The sequence below is a fragment of the Nematolebias whitei genome, chromosome 10 (genome assembly GCF_014905685.2).
Source record: "Nematolebias whitei isolate Nwh7 chromosome 10, NemWhi1, whole genome shotgun sequence".
NCBI classification, from domain to species: domain Eukaryota; kingdom Metazoa; phylum Chordata; class Actinopteri; order Cyprinodontiformes; family Rivulidae; genus Nematolebias; species Nematolebias whitei.
The window spans coordinates 50,378,639-50,404,014 of record NC_056507.1 but is presented as its reverse complement, the minus strand read 5'-3'; the positions used below and the strand labels follow the sequence as shown (position 1 = coordinate 50,404,014).

General features: G+C 44.7%; 2 long non-coding RNA genes across 2 annotated transcripts in view; one reads left to right on the top strand and one right to left on the bottom strand.

Moving 5' to 3' along the window:
* Positions 1-7,196: 7,196 nt before the first annotated feature.
* Positions 7,197-8,615, top strand: LOC119416423. Its single transcript, XR_005187090.1, has 3 exons — positions 7,197-7,218; positions 7,426-7,608; positions 8,545-8,615. It is a non-coding gene; the product is annotated as an uncharacterized LOC119416423 (long non-coding RNA).
* A 6,354-nt stretch (positions 8,616-14,969) lies between these two features.
* The window catches only part of LOC119416422, a 64,867-nt gene continuing 54,460 nt past the window's right edge, over positions 14,970-25,376 (bottom strand). The window contains exon 3 of the long non-coding RNA XR_005187089.1: positions 14,970-15,038. This is a non-coding gene — a long non-coding RNA (uncharacterized LOC119416422). The remainder of the gene's footprint in view (positions 15,039-25,376) is intronic.

Here is a 25,376-nt window from a genome sequence, read left to right as displayed (position 1 = left end):
AAACTTTTGATCTGTGATTTGTGTTCTATTCTGAATAAAATATTAGATGTTGGCACCTCCACATCATTGCATTCAGTTTTTATTCACAATTTGTTTAGTGTCCCAACTTTTTTGGAATCCGGTTTGTACGTTCCTACCCTCATCTATGGTCATGAGCTTTTGGTTGTGACCGAAAGAACGAGATCTCGGATACAAGTGGCCGAAATGATTTTTCTCCGCAGGGTGTCTGGGCTCTCCCTTAGAGATAGGGTGACAAGCTCGATCATCCGGAAGGCTCAGAATAGAGCCGCTGATTCTCCACGTCGAGAGGAGCCAGTTGAGGTGGCTCGGGCCTCTGGTTAGGATGCCTCCTAGACGCCTCCCTGGTGAGGTGTTCTGGACACGTCCCACCGAGAGGAGACCCAGAGGAAGACCCAGGACGCGCTGGAGGGACTATGTTTCTCGGCTGGTCTGGGAACGCCTCGGGATTCCCCCGGCAGAGCTGGCCCAAGTGGCTGGGGAGAGGGAAGTCTGGGCCTCCCTACTTAAGCTGCTACCCCCGCGACCCGACCCTGGATAAGCGGAAGAAAATGGATGGATAGATGGATGGATGTTTTTGATACTCGGGTGAAGAGAGGAGCTGAGCTGTCAACTGATCACCAACTGGCAGTGAATTTAATCAGATGGTGGGGGAAGATGCCAGACAGATCTGACAGATGGTGTTGCAAGATGGCGCCCGAGCTGGTGGCTTGCCGTTCACCTCTCTCCACTCTGTTTGTTTTTTTGCTATTTTTATCTTTCTTCCTCAATAACATCAACTCACTGCTGATGTATGATCGTGAGCAACTTCTAAATCTACAATTTTCCACAAAATATCTCGCCTCGTACGATCATTTCTACCGAGGTTCTGGGCCCCCACCTCCACTGCTCGGGAGCGTCCCTGCTTACCTTCGCCGTGATGTTTTCCTGCCTGTACGAAAACATCGCTCCCGCCGCCGCGGGAGACGTGCTGGCCACCTCGTGAGGCTCAAAGCGAGCCTCGCTCGCTCCTCAGCAACAGCTGACCACCGGACTGAGGATCCTCCACCTGGATGTCTCGCGGAGTCCTGCCCGCTGAAGAACGTGGGGTCGGAGGTGTGCAGCGGGCGCGCGCTCAGCTGCCAAGTTTCCGACAGTCTCCAGCTGATCGAGGTCTGCCTGGGTTCTTCATCTGCACCATCTCCTGCCACCCGATCGGTCTGTCCCAACGACCCTGCTGTGTCCGGCGGCTCTCGGACTCCGGCTGTTTGTCCCGGACCGCGCAGCGGGCGCGCGCCCAGCTGCGGTGGGTCCGAAAGTCTCCAGCTGATCGGGGCCTGCCCTGGTCCATCGGCTGCACCATCTACTGCTGTCCCATCGGAGTGTACCAACGACCCTGCTGTGTCCGGCGGCTCTCGGATTCAGGCTCTTCATTCTGGACTTCGCGGCGGACGCGCGCGAAGCTGCGCTTCCTCTGGCCGGAGGAGGCGAAGGCCCGACGTAAACAACCTGAGGCCGCTGATCAGCGTCCTCCCCTCAACTTTTCCCCCAGCTGCTGGCCTAACGAGGTTTGCTCTCCTCAATGTGAGATCTTTATCAACCAAAACTTTTATAATGAATGACTTCTTCTGCTCCAATAACCTGGACTTCTTGTTTCTGACGGAGACCTGGCTTCCTCCTGGTGAGTCAAGCGTTTTTACTGAACTTGTGCCTGCAGACTGTACTTTTCTTAACTGCCCGAGGCCATCTGGAAGAGGTGGAGGAGTTTTAGCTCTTTAAGAAAATTTGGAAATGCAGACTGCTTCTGACAGCAGCTTTTGAGACCTTTGAGCTGCTGCATTTTGAACTGGGCCGCTCCAACCCCATCCTGGTTGCTGCTCTTTACAGACCCCCCAAATCATCAACAGGCTTCATCAATGAACTGTCTGACTTTCTCACTGGAATACTGTTAAAATACGACCGTGTGCTGATTCTAGGGGACTTCAATATACACGTCTGTTGCCCTGAGAAGCCTTTGGTGCAGGACTTTCTAAATCTGATCCACTCTTTAAACCTGGTGCAAAATGTTGTTGGCCCCACGCATCAGCAGGGGCACACTCTCGATATTGTTTTGTCTTATGGTGTATCTGTGTTAAATCTGGAAATTGGGGATGCTATCATGTCCGATCACAAACCCATCTCATTTGAAATCTCTCTTGCTCGTGAGTCTAAATCCCCCACTCCACCTAGGACCTGTCGTGTATTTAACCCTTCAACCTCTGCTCGCTTTTCCTCTGCTTTTATCACCACTGCTGTTTCAACTCCTGAAACCTCTGCCTGTGTCAGTACTCATGAGCTGCTTAGTCACCACAATGAGACCTGCACCAAGATCTTGGATCTGGTGGCCCCACTGAAAGTCAGGAAAGCAAGGAGAACCCAGTACCCGTGGATAAACGAGACCACCAGGGCAGCGAGACGACTGTGCAGGAGAGCAGAGCGCAAATGGAAAAAGGACCAACTCCAGGTTTCTTTCATTTTGCTAAAAACCTGTTTAAAAAATTACCAAAACACCGTCAAATCAGAAAAAAACAAATACTTCTCCCAACTGATCAGTGAAAATAAAAACAACCCCCGCACCCTTTTCACAGCAGTAAATTCCATTCTTAATGGCCCTTTGTCTGAATGCATGGAGGCCTCTGTGGACGTCTGTAACGACTTCACAAGATTCTTTGTTGGTAAGGTAGAGCTGATCAGATCTTCCATCCCCCGCTCCTCAGTCGACCCATCGGTTTTTGTCCCATGTTCAGCCACTTTCAGGAATTTCAATCCAATCACACTCCCATTGTTAAACAAAGTTGTTGGTCACATGAAACCCTCAGGCTCCCCTGCTGATCCAATCTCTCCCTCACTGTTCAAACAGGTTCTACCAGCGATTGGGCCCACTGTTTTTAATATTCTTAACAGTAGCTTTGCTACAAGCGTGGTTCCACAGGCCTTTAAAAATGCAGTAGTCACTCCTTTAATCAAGAAACCTGGACTTGACCCCTCAGTGCACTCAAATTACAGACCAATCTCAAAGCTTCCCTTCCTGTCCAAAATCCTAGAAAAAAATAGTTTTTACTCAGTTGAATCAATTTTTAACTGAGAACAAAATCTTTGAGGTCTTTCAGTCTGGTTTTAAGCAACTCCACAGCACAGAAACAGCTTTGGTTAGGGTTTGCAATGACATTTTAACTTCAAACGATTCTGGTCACTATGTGGTACTTGTACTCCTTGATCTTACTGCTGCTTTTGACACCGTCGACCACAGTATCCTCATCTCACGGCTCGAACACTGGGTTGGGATTACAGGAGCTGCTTTAGACTGGTTCCGCTCTTACCTCTCTGACAGGACTTTTTGTGTCAAGGTTGGTGAAAGTCTGTCCACTTCGGTGCCTCTTTCCTGCGGGGTCCCACAGGGCTCGATCCTCCGACCCCTTCTCTTCTCGCTCTATCTGCTCCCACTGGGATCCATCTTAAGAAAACATGCCATCTCATTCCATTGCTATGCCGATGACTGCCAGATCTACCTGCCACTGAAACCAGCCAGTGCTCGTTCCATCCACCCTCTCCTCAAATGTCTAGATGACATTAAGGCATGGATGACTTCAAATTTTCTCAGTTTTAACGACCAGAAAACTGAAGTCATCGTCTTTAGTCCTAGCTCAGCTGCCTCCTCAGATCCTGCAAACCTGGACTCACTTCAGCCCTATCTCAAGCACACTGTTAGAAATCTCGGGGTGGTTTTTGACTCGGATTTTAAGTTTGACAAACAGATCAGTTCAGTTCTGCAGAAAAGTTTTTTCCAACTGCGGCAGGTAGCTAAGCTCAAGCCAGTGTTATCCAGACCCAACCTTGAAACATTAGTCCATGCCTTCATCACAACCCGCCTGGACTATTGTAACTCACTTTATGCTGGGGTCAGTCAGGCGTCCATTTCACGTCTCCAGCTCGTCCAAAATGCAGCTGCTCGGCTTTTAACTGGTACACGTAGGTCTGAGCACATCACACCTGTTCTGTCCTCCCTTCACTGGCTTCCTGTGCGATCCAGAATCGACTTCAAGATTCTTCTCCTGACATATAAGTGCCTAAATGGCCTCGCACCCCTCTACCTCTCTGAGCTCCTGGAACCATATGTTCCGTCTCGGGCCCTGAGATCATCGGACCAGCTTCTTTTGGTCGTTCCAAAATCACGCCTGAAGCTCCGAGGGGATCGAGCTTTTTCAGTCAGAGGTCCCAACCTGTGGAACAACCTGCCCCTCAACATCAGGCAGGCCTCCTCCCTCCTGATGTTCAAATCCCTCCTTAAAACGCACCTGTTTGCTCTGGCGTTTAATACTGTGTGAGTTAGTTTATTTTGTTCTGTGTACCTCATTTTAAATTCTGTTGTTTTATGATTGACGTTTATTTTTACTGCTTGTTTTTCCTTAGTGTGATCATTAGTGTGTGTTATTGCTCCAGTAATTTTAATTCTGTATGATGTTTTTGTTTTGCTGCCTATGTTTTGCTACATTTCTGTTAAGCACTTTGATAACAGTTTATCTGTTTTAAATTGTGCTCTACAAATAAAGATGACTTGACTTGACTTGACCCAAACGTGGAGTGAGGGTTTGCTGGGAACGCCTGGCAGAAGAACCTTGTGAGTCAGAAAAATCTTCAACTCACACATTCCGGGAGAGCTTTAACTGCATCCCAGCTGAGGAGGGGGACATTGCGTCAGAGTAGGCCATGCCCCGCTCATCAGTAATTGAGTTAGCTGCATTGAGCTGTAAATGGACTGTAAATCGTAAATGGACTGTACTTACATAGAGCCTTTCTATCTTATTGAGATACTCAAAGCGCTTTACACTACAATCTGTGTCCTTATTTACCCATTCATAAAGCACTCCATTATATATCTACAAAGCTAATTGAACAAATCATTCTAAAGAGACTAATCAATGCTTTATCACATTTATACACTGATGGGATGCACATCAGAGGCAGTGAGGGGTTCAGTGTCTTGCCTAGGGACACTTCAGCATGAGACTGCTAGTGGATTCGAATCCCCAACTCTTGCATTGGAGGACGACTGCTCTAATCACTCAACCACAGCTGCCCCAGCTGTGACCACAAGGTTGTTGGTGCTTCTGGCAGTGGCCATCCATGAACTTTGTGGTGGACCCCGGGTTAGGGAGGCTGTCAAGCTGAATATGAAGTCCTATTGGGCCTTGTTGGCTGGTGGGACTACAGAGGCAGATGAAGAGTACCAGAGGGTCAAATGGTCTTCAGCCTTGGCTGTTGCTGAGGCAAAAACTAGGATGTGGCAGGAGTTCGGTGAGGCCTTGGATAGAGACTCTCGGTCAGGTCAAAGGAGATTCTGGCAAACCATCTGATGGCTGAGGAGGGGAAAGTAGCACTTTATCAACACTGTCTTCAGTGAAGGTGGGGTACTGTTGACCTCAGCCAGTGATGTTGTCGGGAGGTGGAAGGAATACTTCTTGGACCTTCTCAATCTCACCAGCATGTCTTCCATGGAGGAAGCTGAGTCAGGGGACTTTGGACTTTGTTCTTCTGTCAATAACTGTGCCTGAGGTCGCTGAGGTAGTTAAAAAGCTTTGTGGCAGCAGGTCTCCGGGAGTGAATGAGATTCAGCCTGATTTCCTTAAGGCACTGGATGTCTTGGTTGAAGCGCCTTTGCAATGTCACGTGGACATCAAGGGCAGTGGTTCCCCTCTTCAAAAAGGGGGATGGGAGGGTGTGCTCCAATTATAGGGGCATCACTCTTCTTAGCCTCCCTCGTAAGGTCTATTCAGGGGTACTGGAGAAGCGAGTCCGATTGTTGGTTGAACCTCAGATCCAGGAGGAACAATCAATCAATCAATCAATCAATTCAACTTTATTGTCCATAACATTCAATGAAATGGAGATTTCTTTGACATATGGCTTATAAAACAAAATAAAAATGTGATTAAAAACTCTAAAAAACTTAAAACCAAACTTTGCTAAATCAATTTAAAACATTCAGTTAAAACCATTCTAAAATACACAATACATTAGAATATGAAAACATCTCAGCAGACAGTGGTTTGTTATATGAGGCTGCGTTTAAATAGAACCTTGTTAAGTACATTCACCGCAGAGGGAACAAATGACTTTTTGTACCCATTTTTCTTTGCTAAAGGAACCAGGAGTCTTCTACCAGATGGTACCAACCTGAATAATGGTTGCAGTGGATGAGTTGGGTCATTGTATACCTGGATTGCCTTTTTTTCCAGAACCTGACTGTACAGGTCTGTAAGTGTCATTTGTTGATGACCAATGACTTTACTACCTTGTCTGACCACCCGGGACAACTTGTTCCTGTCTCTGGCTAGGAGGTTCCCATTAGAGGAAGACATTTTTTCGGGAGTACTGCCGGTCACGTGAATCCGGCCGGATTCCGGCGGGACCGGAGTCAACTTTATTATAACTCCCGTTATCGGGACCGGACAGGACGAAAACTTAACGGGAGCAGACGGGAGCGGGAGCCAACATATGACAAAAAAAGAAATAGGCAAAAAAAAATAAATAATAAATTTCAGACAGGCGGCTGCGCCAACAGCTTCCGGCGCCTTTTCCAGCAGCTACTTCCGGCCGCCTTTTCCAACCTCTTTGTTTACTGTATCAACCAACATCATGGAGGGAGCATACGCCAGCGGAGAAACCGAGAGGGTAAAAAATATTTTGCAACGCAAAGTTAGGAATAATGACGCATCTGTTAGGTTAATAGAACTGTCAGGGAAGGCGCTAATAGTTCAGAACTTTATGAGAGTCGAGTGTGACGGTGTGAAGACGCTCTACGCTGCTTGCAAAACATGTTCAGTTATAATAAAGTACGCCACTGACTCGGGGACGAGTGGTCTGAAGAGGCACACTTGCAAGGCTAATTTCGGAACGAATCAGCCAAGCATTTCTTCATTCATTAAACGAAAAGTACCGTCGGGAGTCAAGTCTCGTATGACAAACAAAATAGCCCGCATGTGCGGCGTAGATTTGAGACCATTTGCTGTAGTAGATGGGAAAGGTTTCATCGACGTCATACAGGAGGCAATCGACATTGGAGCAAAGTATGGAAACAACGCTGAGGCACAAGACATACTGCCATGTGGACGCACGGTCTCCCGTCATGTTCAAGGAGAATATGATAAAATTTAAAAAATGGTCATGGAAGAGCTCCATCAGGTATGTCTGTCACGCTGCACTATTTTATAATACAGTACAAACATTTTACCTTGACATCATGCAGTAGTCTAATTATAGATTTCCTAACACTAAATCTGTTTTTTCTCCTCCTTTTAAACTGCTTAATCTCTCAACTATAAATTAGTCATCTGTTTTACATGTAATATACTTTGAGAGCTAATAATATACGTAATTCCTTTGGTGCAGACTAGAGACCATGCAATCACGACAGACCTTTGGACAGAGGAGAGGACAAACACACACTACATCACCGTTACAGTCCATTACATCTTGGATGGGAAGATGGTGAACCGTATTCTGGCCACAAGGGAGATGGAGGGTGTCAAATCTAATGAACACATCAGAGGGACTGTGGAGAAAATCCTTCAGGTATCTCACACTCAAATGAGATAATTATCTTTATTTACATGGCATATTAGCTTTGTAGAGGTCTAGTATAGAGCTGTATGAATGGGTAAATGAGGCACAGATTGTAGTGTAAAGCGCTTTGAGTGTCTTGAAATAAGACAAAGGCGCTATATAAGTACAGTCCATATGCAATAAATATTGCCAATTAATTCGTAAAATTGGGAAAAGTATGAGAACATGGTGCAGCAATAACAAGAACATGTCACAGAAGGAACAATAGAAAAGACAAATATATATATTTTTCATTCAACCTTTACAGGCTAACCTCATTGAGTCACGAGGACTCGTTTTCAAGAGACCTGTTCCAATCCAGACAGACAGAACATATAAAGTACAGACAACAATAACAGTGAACAACAATAACGATAAACTACAGTAAAAATGCAGTTAAAATAAAAGTAGTGTCTAAAAAAATAAATCAATGTGCCATAAAAAATGTAAAATACTAAAAACAAGAATATATTTGCTTTGAGATTTTTATTGACATTAAGAAATGTTTAAAACCCCTCACAATAAATTAAGGTGGACAACTTCAGTTCCTGCTGAAAGGTGTTCCAGGTTGCAGGAGCAGACTAACCTGGAATATAAATCAGTGCATCAGTAAGCGTGTGTCACGGTCCTTCGCTGTACATCAGTCTGTGCCGTGGTAGGCAGCAATTTAGGCAGATTACCACAATATTTTACCTTAATTGCAGATGGAGTTTTCCTTCATTTGATACACAACACATGTGTAATATGTGTAATATGTTTTGTCCTAATGTAGTACTATAAATTTATTGAAAAGTGCTTCGTACAATTACATGACTGTTGATCAATCTGTTTAATGATTATCATATGTCTGGTCTTCTTATTTGCTAAGTTTTTGGTTTGTCTTTGTTTTGTTTTTTTACCCAACAGGAATTTGGCATCCTGAGCAAGCACACTGTGTTTGTGACAGATAATGGCTCAAACATGATCGCTGCTTTCAAGGATTATGTGCGACTCTCCATAATATCAACTTGATGTTAAAACACGTATTTGACCACTTGGATGAGGACAACCCAGTACACAGCAGCGTCATCAAGCTGTTTAAGGACGCAAAGACCCTAGTCACACATTTCAAAAGGGCAGGGTAAGATACATAAAATCTTGTCATCTCTGCCTGGTGAGGCTGCTTAAATAATCATAAAATATGATAAGTGAAATAAATAAAGAAAAATTGAGGTACTGTAATTTATAACTGCAAAGGTCACATTTTCTTGACTTAGTTTCAGTTGTAAAGCTCTTCTTTTTAATAAAATATTTTTTCCAAAAGAAAGGCCAACAAATTGCAATTTTTATAGTCCCTGTAACCCTATTTTGACTTGTGCACGGTCTTCTTTCAATTTTAGGTTACAAAAAGCACTGGACCAGTCACTGAAGCAGGCTGTGGAGACGAGGTGGAACACCAGACTTGCCATGCTCCAGTCAATAAATGATGCTCTCAAGTCTGGTAAGCTGCAGACATCCTGCTTCGCAGAAGCGAGCTCCGTTACCTCAACAACATAGACTGTGACCTTCTTGAGGACGTCATCCAGCTCCTGAAACCTTTTGATGAGGCTACCAGGCACCTCTCCATCCATCAGGCACCTGCTCTTCACCTCGTCCTCCCAACCAAGGCAACCCTGCTGCAGGGTTTGTTGATCCAGGATGGAGATAGTGCAATTGTGAAAGAGGTAATTTAATACTTTGTTTATTTGTATTGTTTAGTTTGATCATTCAAGTAGCTAACAGGAGTTTGGCCCTATTCAGTAACAGTGATAAAGGCAAGAACAGAACTGAGTCTGATGTTTTCCAAAAGAAACATTGTACAAGTTAAATTTGAAATAAATTTAAAACTCCTCCACGCCTATAACAAAGCACAGTGCCTGTCCGCCTGAGAATTTTTTATGTCCTGTAATAATGATGTTGCATACATCATTATCATATCACTGCATGTGTCATCATGTGGTTTCACTCCTCCTCTAGCTGAAAGAGAAGTTGGCCCAGGCAGTGGAGTTGAAATTCAAAATCCACCTGTACCATAAGCTAGCCACAGCTCTCTCTCCTAGCCTGAGGAGTTTCTTGAGGAAAACGCTCTCCGGTCAGGAGTATGAGGAGGTCATCAACACCCTGGCAGCACTCACAGAAACAGCAGGGACAGAGGAGAGAGCGAGAAGCCTTGAGAAGAAACAGGGTGAGTAAAACTAGCATCAACAGAGCACTCACAGCAATTCTAAAATGTAATAACAACATTTCTTCCTATCATTTATTTAGAGGCATTCATTCACACACACGTCTGTATAATCTAATAGGTAATGTCCAATACAGGTAATGTTCTATAAGAATCTCTCTTTTTTTGTTGTTTTTTCTCTCCAAAGGTCCACCCCGAGAGGCAGTTCCCAGTCCCACAGAGGTGCACGACTTCTTTTCCTTTTGTGTTGAAAAGCAGCAACAGGAGGGGGACAGTGGTGGTATTTCAGAGTCATGGGGCAGCCAGTTTGTGGTACAGTACATGAGTGACTCTAAGTTGACAGGCTTCCAGTCTCTGCTCAACTTCTGGCATGAGAGGTCCGATGGGCTAGTGCCAGTTGCCAAGAGGCTGCTAGCAATCCCAGCAACAAGCACTCCTGAGCGTAGTTTCAGTGTTGCTGGGAGACTGATTGAGGAGAGGTGTTCCACCCTCAATCCAGAAAATGTAGATGAACTTTTGTTCCTACATAGCAATTTATAACGACAACTATTCATATGTGCTGAAGAGTGGGAAAGTAGACTGATATGCACGGTGGCTGACAGACACACAGCAAACAGTTAAAACACGCTGCAAACACAGGAATGAATCAAATTCCAAAACAAAAAAACAAATGCAACAGAAAAAAAAATCTGCAGTCACAGAAAATAGATGACACACAATCAAAAAAAAAAAATGCAAAGGAAAAATGCTTCAAATACAAATAACACCAAAACAACTGCTGGTCTGGTCAACAGAACCCTGCAAACACATTACAGCTGAGCGGCAACTGAGTTTAATGTGCTCGGAGTAGAGTACTTTTCAGCATTTTCCTTTGCATTCGTTTTTTGGGTTGTATGTTTTATTTTCTGTAATTGCAGGTTTTTTTCTTTCGCTGCATTTTTCTGTTGCATTTGTTTTGTTTTTGTTGTTGTTTTAGAGTTTGCATCATTTATGCGTTTGCAATGCTTTTTAACTGTTAGCTGTGTGTGCAGTAGCTGACTGTTTGCAGCATGTTAGCAGTTTGCACCTGCTGACCACTGTAGTATTACTGTGTGTGTAGTTGTTTGCAGCACATTTGCACCAGTCAACCACCATATATATATGGCAGTTGTACTTTTATTTAGTATTTGCATTATATGCACTTTTTTTTTCCTTTTTCAAAAACTCAGGTACAATATGAATGTAATGCCTTTATGCAGTTTTGTTCATTGATGACAGTTTGTTTGGTGCAATTTTTTTGTTTAGTTTTTTATTTAAGCAATTTAAACCATGACAGGAACGTTACTGTCTAAAGGGAAGGAAACAATTGCTCAATAAATTAGTAAAAAGCAACTTCTATTTGTTCTGTTTGGGTTCTTTCATCTAAGGTAGACATGGTGTGACCCATGCACTGGTTTAGATTTTTTGTTTTTACTGTAACTGACCTTCAAAAAAGCCAGAAACAGGGACTCAGCAGCTGATCCTCTGTAGAAAAACTATAAGGACTACAGGCCATGGATTTGTTTTGTGACCTTTAGTGAAGGTTTTTGTTTGAATTAAGGCAATAAATGCCTCCATATTTCACCACAGATTAACTCTTCCTGCCATATCTTTTGAAATCAAACTGCAGAACACAAAGTAATTTAAAAAGGAATGGTTAGAAAATCAATTCAAATTCAATGCATTTCTTAAAAATTAAATGAAGAGGAAAAAAAAAAACAGGAGCAGGACAGGAGTGGGAGTGATTCTGACCAGGAGCAGGACAGGACAGGATTAATTTTTTTACTCTGGACCAGGATTGGGACAGGACAGGAGTGAAAATCTACTCCTGTGTCATCCTCTAGTTCCCATACCATGAGACAATATTAAATGAAACAACACTTTCAACCAGTGACCTGTACACCAACTGCAAAGTAATTTTGCTGCATTAAAGCTCCTTAGCTTATACAGAAGGTGGAGACGCTGTCTAGCTTTTTTGTAAATATAGTCAGTGTTGGGTTCAAAGGTCAACTTGTTGTCAATTATTATTCCAAGGTATTTAAAATTAGTCACCTGCTCTACTTCCTGCCCTTTTATAATAGAAGGCCTAAAAGTAGGTCTGGTGCTGGCTGCTCCCCATCTACCTCCCAAACAAAGTTCCTTGGTTTTACTGACATTAAGGGCCAGGAAACTCATCAAACCAGATAGAGTGTTGTCAACACAAACTCGCTGGGGTCTTCCTCTTAAAAAATTGCTAATCCACAACACAAGATGGCTGCTGACATTTAGATCACACAGGCGTTTTAAAAGTATATGTGGCTGAACCGTATTAAAAGCAGATGAAAAGTCCATGAATAACACGCGAACAAATGTCTTTGGGTTGTCTAAATGATTATGGACCTTGTTGAGGAGGGAGAGAGTGGCATCCTCCACCCCTCGGTTAGTCCTATATGCAAACTGCAAAGGGTCCATATGCTCAGCTGTAACACACATGAGTTCTCTGCTCACTAAGCGCTCCGTACATTTGCATAATACAGATGTGAGGGCAATTGGTCTGAAGTCATTCAGTGTCTTAGCTTTGTGTTATTTTGGGCACTGGGACAATAGTTGACATTTTCCATGCTTGTGGGACAAAGCTAGTGTTAAGAAACAACTCAAATATCTGTTTGAACACAGGACCCAGCTGTGTGGCACATTCTTTTAATACCCTTCCCTTAATCCCATCTGGCCCAGCTGCTTTATGAGGATTGATGTTCTGAAAAATTGAAATTACCTCTTTCTCCTGTAATTCCACAGGAGTTGGTGTCAAGGCTGCACAGAAAGAGTCAATCTCATCACTGAAGTCATGGATGTCAAATCTTGAATAATGAACATTTAGTTTATTTGCAAGACCAAAAGGGTCAGTGTGCTGAAGGGAATCTTTTTGTTTCCTCCCCATTATTGTGTTCAGTCCCCTCCAGGCATCTCTTGCATTGCCATTACTCAGTTCCCTCTCAACTTTATCTTTATAATTTATTTTAACTTTCTTAATCATGCAACTTATTTCCTTCTCTAGTTCCCTCATCCTTTGCATATCTCCTCCTCTAAAAGCTGCTTTCTTTTGGTTTAAAAGAAGCTTCATTTCTTTATTTACCCAAGGTTTATTATTAGGGTAAAATCTAACTGTTTTTGTTTTGATAATATTGTCCACACAAAATTTAATGTAACTGGTGATGGTAAAATTCAGCAGTTCAGAGTTTTCAGCAGAGACCTCCTCGCTGAAGAACAGGCTCCAGTCAGTCAGTTCAAAACAAGTCCTCAGCTCATCAACAGAGTCTGTTGTCCAGCACTGAACAGTCTTAACAGCAGGTTTCTCCCTCTTCACTTTCTGACGATATTTTGGCAGCAGGTGGATGACGTTATGGTCAGACTGGCCGAGGGGTGGGCAACACCTGGCCACATACGCACCCTCCAAATTACCAAAACATTTATCAAGAGTCTTGTCTTTTCGTGTCAGACAGGTCACATATTGTTCTAAGTTCGGGAGATAAGTGGGAATATCACAACCATTAAAGTCGCCAAGTAGGAGGATCGGGTCATCCACAGAGTGACGTTGTGCCTTGGTGTAGCTGTCAGTTATGCGCTCAGCTGCCAAAGTGAAGTCCGGTCCGGGCACGTAAACCAGAATAACAGTGATCTGTCTGAACTCACGGGGCAGATAGTAAGGGCGAAAGGATACAGTCATGATCTCATAGTGTTTTGAACAGTCAGTCTCACGGATCGTCATGTTAGTTGCCCAGCGATTATCCACAAACATGCACAACCCACCTCCAATGCTTTTCTCCGTGCGCTGTGTGTCTCTGTCAAAACGGAGTGTCGTATATCCCTTCAGGTCAGTGACGTCATCGTTCTCCGTAAGCCAGGACTCAGTGAAACATAGAAGGTTGGCTCTCTTGAAATCTCTGTCATATTTCAAAAGTCCAGATAACTGCTCCATCTTATTCCTTATTGAACGCACGTTGGAGAGCGTGATTGTCGGGAGGGGGAAGCGGCTGCCCCTCCTTTTAAGCCGGTTCCCTATTCCTCCTCTGGATCCACGCATTTTCTTTTTAGCTGTACCGGTGCCTGATTGATTTACTGACCGGGTTATTTCAGGGCAGCTGTGGAGAAGGGTCGGGGGAGAAGTGCTGGTTTGTTGAAAAGTCAGCAGGTAATTCCGAGAATAGGTAATCCAATGTTCCGTGTATCCAAACGGCCTGCTCTCAGCATTTAAAATGCCCCATATAGTCCAAAACAATAGCCAAACCAGTAATTTTGTTAACACATTTCTTGCCATGTTTGCCAAGCATAAACTGTTCTGCAGTATTACATATATATAAAAAAAAAAAAACCGATATAATAGATCAAAAAACTGACAAACAACAAGCAAGCCAGACGCCCAGGGTCAGCACTTGCTCATGCGCCCCACCTCTCACAAAACAATGCAGGTTCCGTGCTGGCAGTGGAACACTGAATCAGCTCTTTACCCTCACTAGGGTCCTCGAGGGGTCATGGGAGTTTGCCCATCCAGTCTACATGTGTTTTGTGGACTTGGAGAAGGCTTTCGACAGTGTTCCTCAAGATACACTTTGGGGGTGTTCCATGAGTATGGGGTTGAGGGCCCGTTGCTACGGGCTGTTCGGTCCTTATACACGAGGTGGGAGAGTTTGGTTCACATTGCTGGTGGAAAGTTGGACCCCTTCAGGGTGGGAGTTGGACTCCACCAGGGCTGCCCATTGTCACCAATTCTGTTCACAACTTTTATGGACAAAATCTCTCAGTGCAGCCAGGGGGCGTAAGGATTCTGATTCAGTGGCCTCAGGATTCTTCTTCTCCTATTTGCAGATGATGTGGTCCTGCTGGCATCATCGTGCTGGGATCTTCAGCTCTCACTGAAACAGTTCGCAAAAGAGTGTGAAGCGGCTGGGATGAGAATAAGCACCTCCAAATCTGAGGCTATGGTCCACAGTCAGAAAACGGGAAAATGATGGATGGATGGATTTAAAACAAAGATCAGCCTTCAGCTTATGTGACAAGTCTTGTTATTCTGCTTTCATTTCATAACCTGAATGAAGGCATTGAGCTTTTCTAAATATGAAGATGACCAAGACACAGACCTGAAATAAGATGAAGATGAGGAAGAGTTCATAGACGACAGTCACGCACAGCCAGAACCGCCAGTAAGCTACAGAGAAAACAAATACACTGAATGTCAGAAATGTTATTTCAAACATTGAAAAAACAGAAATACACATAAGTTACATTATTAAATAAATATATATTACAAATATACAACTATATATTCCACTCTCAGCGTTTCCCCTAATTTACTTGCATTGGCAGGGCGCTCATATCCTCTGATTTTTTTTCAACAGAGTGTGTGTGCACGTGAGTGTATTGTAGACAGAGACACATCTGTGTTGCACACTGTTTGTACAAACTATTTTTTTAGCGGGGCTGGGTGCGTGTACGGCATAGCGTGACAGAGACGAAGCACTACTTAAGGCGTTACCTCTTTAGCTTTTTAGCTAGTGCATCTACGTGAGTGGCGGCAGTTATCGTGGGGGTGTGTGCATGTGTGTGTGGGGGGGATGGAGGTCGGTAGACAGGGAGCTGAAATAGAATTTTATCAGACAATATATTAACTTAATGAAATGTCTAGATATATGTATCTTGTTTGTTATTCAGAATCATATTTTGTTAAAACACTATATGATTCCATTTCCAGAAGAAAATGTAGTTTAAGTTACATGCCTACAACTCACAACATTCGCACACCCACCCATTGTAAAACACAAGATGGTGAGATATTTATTGATTGAGAGCTGGGTCACATGATAGAGTAGGGCTTCCCATTCTTTGATGGTGGTGACTCTTCTTGGGAGGCGTGACCAAGCTCTGAAGAAAACGGATGTTCAGTTTACACTCGGGGCCATTGTTTGAAACCACAAGGAGAAGTGGTAATGGCCCAGGGCTGGTGATCTTTGTACTTTACATGTGGGTAAAGTAAACCTTCTGAAATGATGATGATTGCTCCTCATCTTGCTGTTCAAATACAGAATATATTATAACAAATTAGTAACCCAGACGTTGAGTCTGGTAGCAGGAACAGACAAGGGGAGGGAGTTGTTTTCCTTTTTGCAGCGGATTGGTGAACATTGCTCTACACATTGCTCTTACCTTCCGGTAAGATGGCGCCCGTGTACATGGCTTGCAATCCACCTCTGCTGATGGTGTTCGGATTATTTGCGTTTTGTTCATTTTTCATCTGGGACATAAACTCGCTGCTGATGTATGACCGACAACAGCTGCTGGATCTTTTGTTTTTCTGCAGCCGATGTCGCTTATTTGGAGCATAATGAGCGTACCACTGGATCCCTCCCCCCCCCTTCCCCCGCTGCTGGCGGACGTGCCCGTTTACCTCCGGCGCGCTCTCCACCTGCCTGCCCGGAGAAATCGCTCTAGACGCCGGGGAAAATGTGCTGGGCGGCTGGTAAAGCTTAAAGCCCTGCTCGCAGCATCTTCCTCTCCAGCTTGTGGTCATGGTTTCCATCGCCAGCTTCCCACGTGCCCGGACCAGGTAAACAACGGGAGTTGTCGGCCGGTGCAGAGCACAGGCCAACCCGGAGGGGCCGTTATTGAACATCTGCGGCCACTGCCGCGCGCTCTCTCAGCCGCTGCTGGCTCCACTTTGAACAGTATCCGGATTTGTTTGGTCAACGCAAGATCTGTTACTAACAAAACTTTTATACTCAGGGACTACTTTCAAGAGCATGATTTGGACTTTCTCTGCATCACAGAGACTTGGATGTCTCCGGGTGAGTCCAGCACCTTGACAGAATTATTGCCGCCCAACTGTCTGTATTTTAACGCACCGCGGCCATCAGGCCGGAGCAGTGGTGGATTATTAACAATATTCAAATCAACTTTTGACTGTAAACAACTGCCCATCCCAGATTACTGCGTCAGCTTTGAGCTGAGCGTCTTTGAACTCGGCCATTCATCTTCGATTTTATGAGCACTCGTATACCGCCCACCTCGATCTAAGGATTTCATAAATGAGTTTTATGATTTCTTGGCTGAAATCACACCAAAATATGATCATGTTTTTATTATTGGGGACCTTAATTTGCATGTGTGCTGTCAGGAGAAGCCCATGGTTAAGGACTTTTTAGATTTATTGGATTCATTTAACCTAACTCGGCATGTAAACGGTCCCAACCAAGAGCGCAGACATACACTGGACCTTGTTTTAACACGTGATTTGACTGTTAGTAATCTTGAAATTGGTGATAATGTTTTTTCAGACCACATGCCAGTCCAGTTTGAGTACACCCTTCCCCATCTAACTCCTAAGCCGTGCGTTCCTGCACGTAGTAGCCAGGGCCTTTAACCATTTCACTGCCGCACGTTTCACAGATGTTTATAACTCTGAAATGATACCATACCATACCATACCAATTTATTTATATAGCACTTAAAACAGCAACAAGGCCAACCAAAGTGCTGTACAAAAGAACCAAACATGCACAGCGGACAGGAAAACATAAAATATAAATACAGATACAAATAGCAGCAGAAGCTAACTAAAATGGCCAACAGAGTAGAGAACAGACCGAACCAAAACAAATCACACCGTGTTAAAGGCAAGCGAATAGAAGTGGGTCTTCAAGTGAGACTTAAAGACTGAGAGTGTGGGAGCCTGCCGGACACTCAGTGGCAACTCATTCCACAGTCGTGGACCTGCAACAGAGAAAGCCCTGTCACCTCTGAGCTTACGACGGGTTTCTGGGACTGAGAGAAGCATCTGGTCTGCTGACCTCAGAGAGCGCGGTGGGACATATGGCTGCAGAAGATCAGTGAGATAGGATGGGGCGGAACTGTTCAGTGATTTAAAAACATACATGAGAATTGATCATTCAGCCCCTGGTGTTTCTCACCACCACTGAGGAGCTGACATCCCATTTCAACTCTGTCTGCTTTAAGACTCTGGATCATGTTGCTCGTATTAAAAAAAAATAAATAAAAACTCAGAGCGGAACCTTGGCTGAGTGACGTCACCAAGGCCATTAGGCAGCAGTGCAGGAGGGCGGAGTGCAAGTGGAAGAAAGACAGGCTGCCGGTCTCTTTTCAAATACTTAAAGAGAGTTGGCACCGTTATCAGAAAGCAGTAAAAGCTGCTAAATCCAAATACTTTTCTGATATCATTACCTAAAATTCTCGCAACCCACGTGTCCTCTTTTCTACCCTAAACTCTGTTCTCCACCTCACTGAACTATCACCTCTGGAAGCCTTGACTGAGGTATGCAAGAACTTCCTACATTCCTTTTTGGAAAAAATTGCGACCACCCGGGCTCTCATTTCCCCTCCAACTCATGACCCATCCATCCCACCTCAATCTGTAGCTCTATTTGACCATTTTGAACCCATCACTCTATCTTCTCTAGAGCAGGTCATGTGCAGTTTGAAACTTTCTGGTTCCCCCTTTGATGTGGTCCCCCCTCAACTACTAAAGAAGGCTTTTCCTACTCTAGGTCCATCCATTCTTGCTATTGTAAATAGCAGTTTATCCACTGGAGTGGTGCCAAAAACCTTTAAACATGCTGCTGTCCAGCTTCTCATAAATAAGCAAACCTTGACCCCTCAGTTGTATCCAACTTCCGGCCTAACTCCAGACTCCCATTTGTTTCTAAACTACTGGAGAAAATAGTTGAGTCTAGGAATGTGCGATATGGCATAAAATTCATATCACGATATGTATTATGAAGGGTGGCGATAACAATATTTATCGCAATATGTTTTTGGTATAAAACTTGCTAAAAAAAAAAAAAAAGCATAGGGTGTCCTTTTGCCATCATATATTTTGAATTAAGAAAATTCCACTACAAGGTCCAGAGAGTTTTTAAATAATAAACAAATCAAGTATTGGGCTTCTTTCTTTTACTGAAGGACGATCCACCTCCGTGGAGTCGTTGTGTTCACCTGGAGGAGACGCTCCGGTGCTTTGAAGCGCCGCCGGACCGGAGCAGAACCGCGCCGCCGGACTGGGCCGCCGGACCGGAGCAGAACCGCGCCGCCGGACTGGGCCGCCGGACCGGAGCAGAACCGCACCGCAAGACTGGGCCACCGGACCGGAGCAGAACCGGGCCAGGGATATCTTCAGCCTCTTTGTCTCTCGTGCTTGGAGCGCCGGAGCCGAACTGGAGCAGAACCGGACCAGTTGCCGACTTCAGCCTCAGCCTCTCCGGTCAGTCTCGCTTTTCACCGGGGGTGCCCCGTGCTGTTGGGTGCTGAAAAGCGGAGGAGCAGAGTGAAGGAGCGGGTCTGCGTGGTGCTCGAGAGAAGTTCGGAGTTTGTATCGGAGCTGCTGCAGGCCTCCATCCAAAATCACCTGGATAATAATTAATTTTATTCCGGATCACGCAGTTGGCCCCTGTTGACCTGAAACGAGCTTGGATCATGCCTTTCACTTCAGGAGGATTTTCTGGCAGCTCGCTCTACTATTTGCTGCGAATTATCTGTTTCTGTTTTGGCCTGTTGGTTCTGGATCCAGCTTCTGTTTCCCATGGGAGCATACATCCATCCATCCATCCTTCTTCACTGGGGGGCCGGAGCCCCCCTCAGCCCAACTCAAACTGCAGTTGGGCCAACTCATCGGGTTTGTTTGCCCATTTTAACTGTGACGTTTTATGGTCTGAAACTTTTCTGCATCATTCATAATACTGTCACTATTTTCAGTTCTCAGATTATCTGGAGTCACTGAATCTTGTTAATACACCTGAATCTGTCCATCACTGCAACTTTCACTGTTTTTGGGTTCTGAATGATCGCGTCTTCATTAATGTTTCTCATGGTTCGATTATGGGGGCTAATTGTCACACTGTTAACTCCTGTAATTACACATCAGTCACAAAAAACTCAAGAAAATGTCTGATAGTAATGTTGTTACTGCTCTCAGGGATTCAGCCCAACCCTGGACCCCCCACTAATTACAGCACACCAAATGACTTTAAAAACGCCTCTGGGCTTCATTTTCTGCATGTAAACGCTCGTAGCCTTCTGAAAAAACTGGATGCTTTGAAAATCCTGGTCAGTTCTTCTGGGGCAGATGTTAGCTTTATTTCTGAATCCTGGCTCAACAAATCTGTAATGAATAATGACGTGGCAATCAATGGATTTAACATCTACCGCTGTGATCGTCAAAAAAGGGGGGGGTGGAGTCATTATTTACATTAGAGATTCTCTGGTTTCTAGTCTTGTGACTTACAAAACAATTCCAAACCAGTTTGAAGCCTTATCTGTAAACATCACCTTGAATGGAGGCCAGATTTTAACTGTAGTCTGCTGCTATCGCCTCAACATTGAAGTTTACAGGAAACCAACCCACACAGACCAGTATCTTCTGTTTGACTCCCACCATCCACTGGAACACAAACTCTCTGTCATCAGAACTTTACAACATCGGGCCGAATGCATCCCCACAAAGACAGAAGGGAAGGAAAAGGAACTGAAACACGTTCAAGAAGCTCTTCAAACATGTGGATATCCTAACTGGGCTTTTGTCAAGTCAGCGAGGAAATCTACAAAACACACCAATAAACAGAAAAAGGAGAACAGCAGACGTAAAAACATTGTCATCCCTTATGTTGCTGGAGTATCAGAGAAATTCAGAAGGATCTTCAACAAACACAAGATTCCAGTACATTTCAAACCCAGCAGGACTCTCAGACAGAGGCTGGTCCACCCTAAGGACAAGACACCCATACACAAACAGAGTGGTGTAGTGTATGCGGTCCAGTGCAGCGAGGACTGTCCAGACCTCTACATTGGAGAAACTAAACAGGCTCTGCACAGACGCATGACTCAACACAGGAGAGCCACCTCCTCTGGACAAAATTCCGCAGTTCACCTCCACCTCACAGATAAGGGACACTCTTTTGAGGACCAAAATGTGCACATTTTGGACCGAGAACACAGATGGTTTGAGAGGGGGGTGAAAGAAGCAATTTACGTAAAAAGAGAAAAGCCGTCTCTTAACAGAGGAGGAGGCCTCAGATTGCCACTTTCAAAAACATATAATGCAACTTTAAAACAGATCCCCAGGCAGTTTTCACACCTGATGGGAACAGAGGGGCCTCGACTGTGAATTAGAGGAACAAAGACCTACTGTTTAGGTTTTTTTTTTAGGTGTGAACTGCCAATCTACATATACAGTATGTGTGTGTGTGTGTGTGTGTCTTATGTGTGTGTGTGTCTTATCTCACTCAGCCTTATAACCTGTATCTCTCACTCTCTGCTCTTTGAATTGAGAAAGCTCCTCGGATGAGGAGCGAAACGTCTTCTGTTACAAATAAAGTCCAGTTGTTTTTGTATTGAACACTGTTTGAATTCAGGGGGTAGAGTTCCAGAGATGAGGGGCAGAGCAGGTGAAGGCCCTGCTCCCCAAGGTGGAGAGGCGGGCAGAGGGTACATGGAGGTGTAGTGAAGAGGAGGATCTGAGAGAATGAGAGGGGATGGAGATGTGCAAGAGGTCAGATAGGTACGGAGGGGCAAGGTTGTGGATAGCTTCGAAAGTGAGAAGAAGAATTTTGAAGACGATGCGTGATTTAACCGGGAGCCAGTGGAGCTGCTGCAGGACAGGAGTGATGTGGTTATAGGAGGAGGTTTGAGTTATGACACGGGCAGCTGAGTTCTGGACCAATTGTAGCTTCTGGAGAGATTGGTTGGGGAGGCCATAAAGAAGGGAGTTGCAGTAGTCAATCCGAGAAGTCACAAGACTGTGAACAAGGATGGCTGTGGAGCGGGGTGTAAGAGAAGGGCGGAGACGGTTAATATTTCGGAGATGGAAATAGGCAGACCGAGTGACATTGTTGATGTGAGAAGTGAAGGAGAGAGTGGTGTCGAGGATGACACCAAGACTCTTGACCTGAGGCGAGGGGGATAGCAGAGAGTTGTTAAGGGGGATGAGAAGGTTTTCTGATTTTAAAAAAAGTTTTTGGTACCTACAAGAATGATTTCTGTTTTGTCAATGTTTAGTTGTAGGAAATTGTTAGAAAATCGGTGATTTACCTCATTTAGACAGTCGGTGAGGATGGAGGGTGGGTGGGTGGAGTTTGGTTTTGTTGACAAGTAGAGCTGTGTGTCATCAGCATAACAGTGAAAATGGACACCAAATTTACGGAAGATGTGACATAGAGGAAGGAGGTAAATGATGAAGTGGAGGGGTCTGAGGACAGAGCCTTGGGGGACACCCGTGGAGACGGGGGAAGACTGGGAACGAAAGGATTTGAGCTGAATGAATTGAGTGTGGTCGGAGAGATATGATTTGAACCAGTCTAACGGAGTACCTGAGATGCCAATGGAGGTTAGTCTGTTGAGGAGGATAGAATGACAGATTGTGTCGAAGGCAGAACTTAGATCCAGTAAAATGAGGATAGACAGAAGAGCAGAGTCAGCAGCAAGAAGAAGGTCATTAGTTATTTTTATTAGAGCTGTTTCGGTGCTATGGTGGGGGGGCGAAAACCAGATTGAAACTCTTCATAAATGTTATTGTTGGATAGGTGAGAGTGAAGTTGACTAGCAACGGCTTTTTCAAGAACTTTGGAAATAAAGGGCAAATTAGAGATCGGACGAAGATTACTGAAGTTGGTAAAGTCAAGACCTGGTTTCTTGATGATGGGGGTGATGGCCGCAGATTTGAAAGCTGTGGGAACAATGCCAGAGGTTAGGGAGGAGTGGATGATGTTAGTGATGATGGGGAGCAGAGACAGGAGACAGGATTTAACAAGAACTGTGGGAAATGGATCGAGCTGACAGGAAGAGGACTTAAACTTGCTGATAATGTCAGCAATGTCATCAGCAGAGGGGAGGGAGAAGACAGAGAAGGGGAGGGAGGGGGGACTTCAACATAGATGCTGGGGGCGGTATTAGGTCCAAGGCGTTTATGAATTGAAATAATCTTTTGATTGAAATAAGACATCAGTGACATCCCTCACCCCTCTGTGAATAGTAAACAGCCATCAGTGTGCTAATGATCCATTGTTAGGCTGATGGTCCTTCTTGAGCATGTGATCAGCTGGTTTTGGTTGTCAGCAGCAAACTGGTTGATCCACTCTGAGAAGGTGCTATTTAAGAGACTGAGCTGAAAACAGCACCTCAGACTGAGGAAGCCTCTTGAATGAGAGACGAAACGTTTCTATATTTTTTTGCGTTGTTTTTTTTTTTTTTTTTTTTTTGAATGTCCAGAGGACCAGATTGAACTTTTTTGGAAGACATCAGTGAGTTGCAAAATTCTGTGGAAACCATGTGAGAGGGTAATGAGTTAGCAGATGAGACTGAACGGTTAAGGAGAGAGAACAAAGTCTTTGAATTGCCAACATTGGACCTGATGATGTCAGTGAAGTAGCTGGATTTGGCTTGAGAAATACTGTCCTTATACTGGATGACGTGGTTCGCATAGAGTTTCTTGTGAATTGAGAGACCGGATTGCTTTTAGTCGCTCCAACCTCCGGATTTCAGAGAACAGAGTTCTGGAGTGAACCAGGGTGCAGAGTTGGAGAAGGAGACAGACCGGGTTTTCAGAGGAGCGACAGAGTTAAGGATGTTGGTGAGGCTGTTGTAGAATGTGACAAGGTCATCTGGGTTAAAAGAATTGAAGGTGAAGAAGGTATTATTAATACAAGACAAAAGGATGTCATGGTTGATATTCTTAATATTATGGAAGGAAAGAGTGTGTTTGAGGTTTTTCTGAAGAAAATTTAAGATTGACACTGAATGAAATCATGAGGGGATCAGTAAATGGAAGTTCATCAGAAGAACAGTTAAGAGGAGAGAGTCCAGAGCAGCATAATAAGGCCAAAGTGTGGCCCTTTATGTGGGTTGGAAAGTTAATGAACTGCTGCTGGAAGCCACAGCTGTCGAGGCAGGATGTGAAGTCTCTGGTGAGGGGGTTGTTGTCTTCATCCATATGAATATTGAAGTCTCCAAGTAGAATAATGTTGGGTGAAAGAGCTGAGAGATGGGCGATTAGAGCAGCAAAGTCATTTATAAAAGAGTTGTTGATATTGGGCGGACGGTAGAAAGTGGCAACAATGGTGGGGGTAGGGCCGGAGAGTAGACACACAGTGTGCTCAAAGGAGGGAGAGGGAGGTGTGTGAATCGGCGTGACCTTCCAGTTCTCGCGGTGAATTATCGCGAGACCTCCTCCGCGGCCGGACTCGCGGGATTTGGCGATGTAAACTAACCCCGGTGGGGTAGATTCATTCAGGTGGAAAAAGTAATTTTGTTGTTGCCACTTTTCTGTTAGACAAATAAAATCTAGCTTACAGTCGGATATTAGGTCTTGAATAAGCTGACCTTTGCCAGTGAGTGAGCGAACGTTCAGAAGGCCAAACTTTATGGAGGAGGAGTTGGTAGCGACCAGAGCATTAGCCGACCGAGCTAGGCTAGCTAACATGCTACTACTGTTAGCGGCCCGAGTATTGCGGCATGTGGAATGGTGAGAGTCAGACCAGATGGAGTTTATGGGGTTAGACTTGTCAGCGTGGAGTCTACGGCGGGAGCCACGGTGAATGCATCTCTGGCGAGGATGGAAGGCAATGTCCTAAAGAGGGAGCACAGGTGGCACGGCTGGTAGGAAACGAAGGCGAAGGAGCTCGACCGCTGAGCAATGGAGAAGACCAGACACCGGGTGGTGATGGATGAGCAGCTGGAGAGTCCAAAGCAGAACAGGCAGCAAGTAAATCCTAATGAACCACATGGTTGATATTGAGACGGAGCAGAGACTTGGTGTAGTGGAAAAAGGCAGGAAGGACTGAATAAAACAGAAAAAAGCAACAAAAAAAAAGCACGACGAGCAGCGGCAGCCAGGATGTGCCAGTGTTCGCTCACCGGAAGTGAGCCTTATACATACCTTACATACCCTTTCACTTCTATGCCGATGACTGTCAAATTTACTTCTCCCTAAGACACAATGGTACATGCTCTATTCAACCTCTGCTCGACTGCCTGGCTCACATCAGGGACTGGATGGCTTTAAATTTCTTAAGTTTCAATGAAAAGAAGTCTGAAGTCATGTTGTTCCCTCCCAATGACACGATCACAAACCACTGCATTGACCTCTCCACTCTAACCCTGTCAGAAAAACAAAGAGTCACTAATCTGGGCGTGATAATGGACCCGTCCCTGAAACTTAATCACGTAAACATGACTGTTAAATCATATTTCTTCCAACTGAGGCAGCTGTCTAAACTGAAGCCCATATTATCCAAAAAGAACCTGGAGACAGTAATACATGCATTTATTACATCTAGGCTTGATTACTGCAATTCGCTCATGTTTGGTATCAGACCTTCACTGCACGACTACAACTGGTCCAGAATGCAGCAGCCCGATTTTTAACCAGTACAGGCAAAAGAGAGAACATTACTCCAGTTTTGGACTCACTGCACTGGCTACCGGTTCACCTTCGAATCCGGTTCATAATACTCCTGTATGTCTATAAATTGCTGAACAGTCGTCCCCC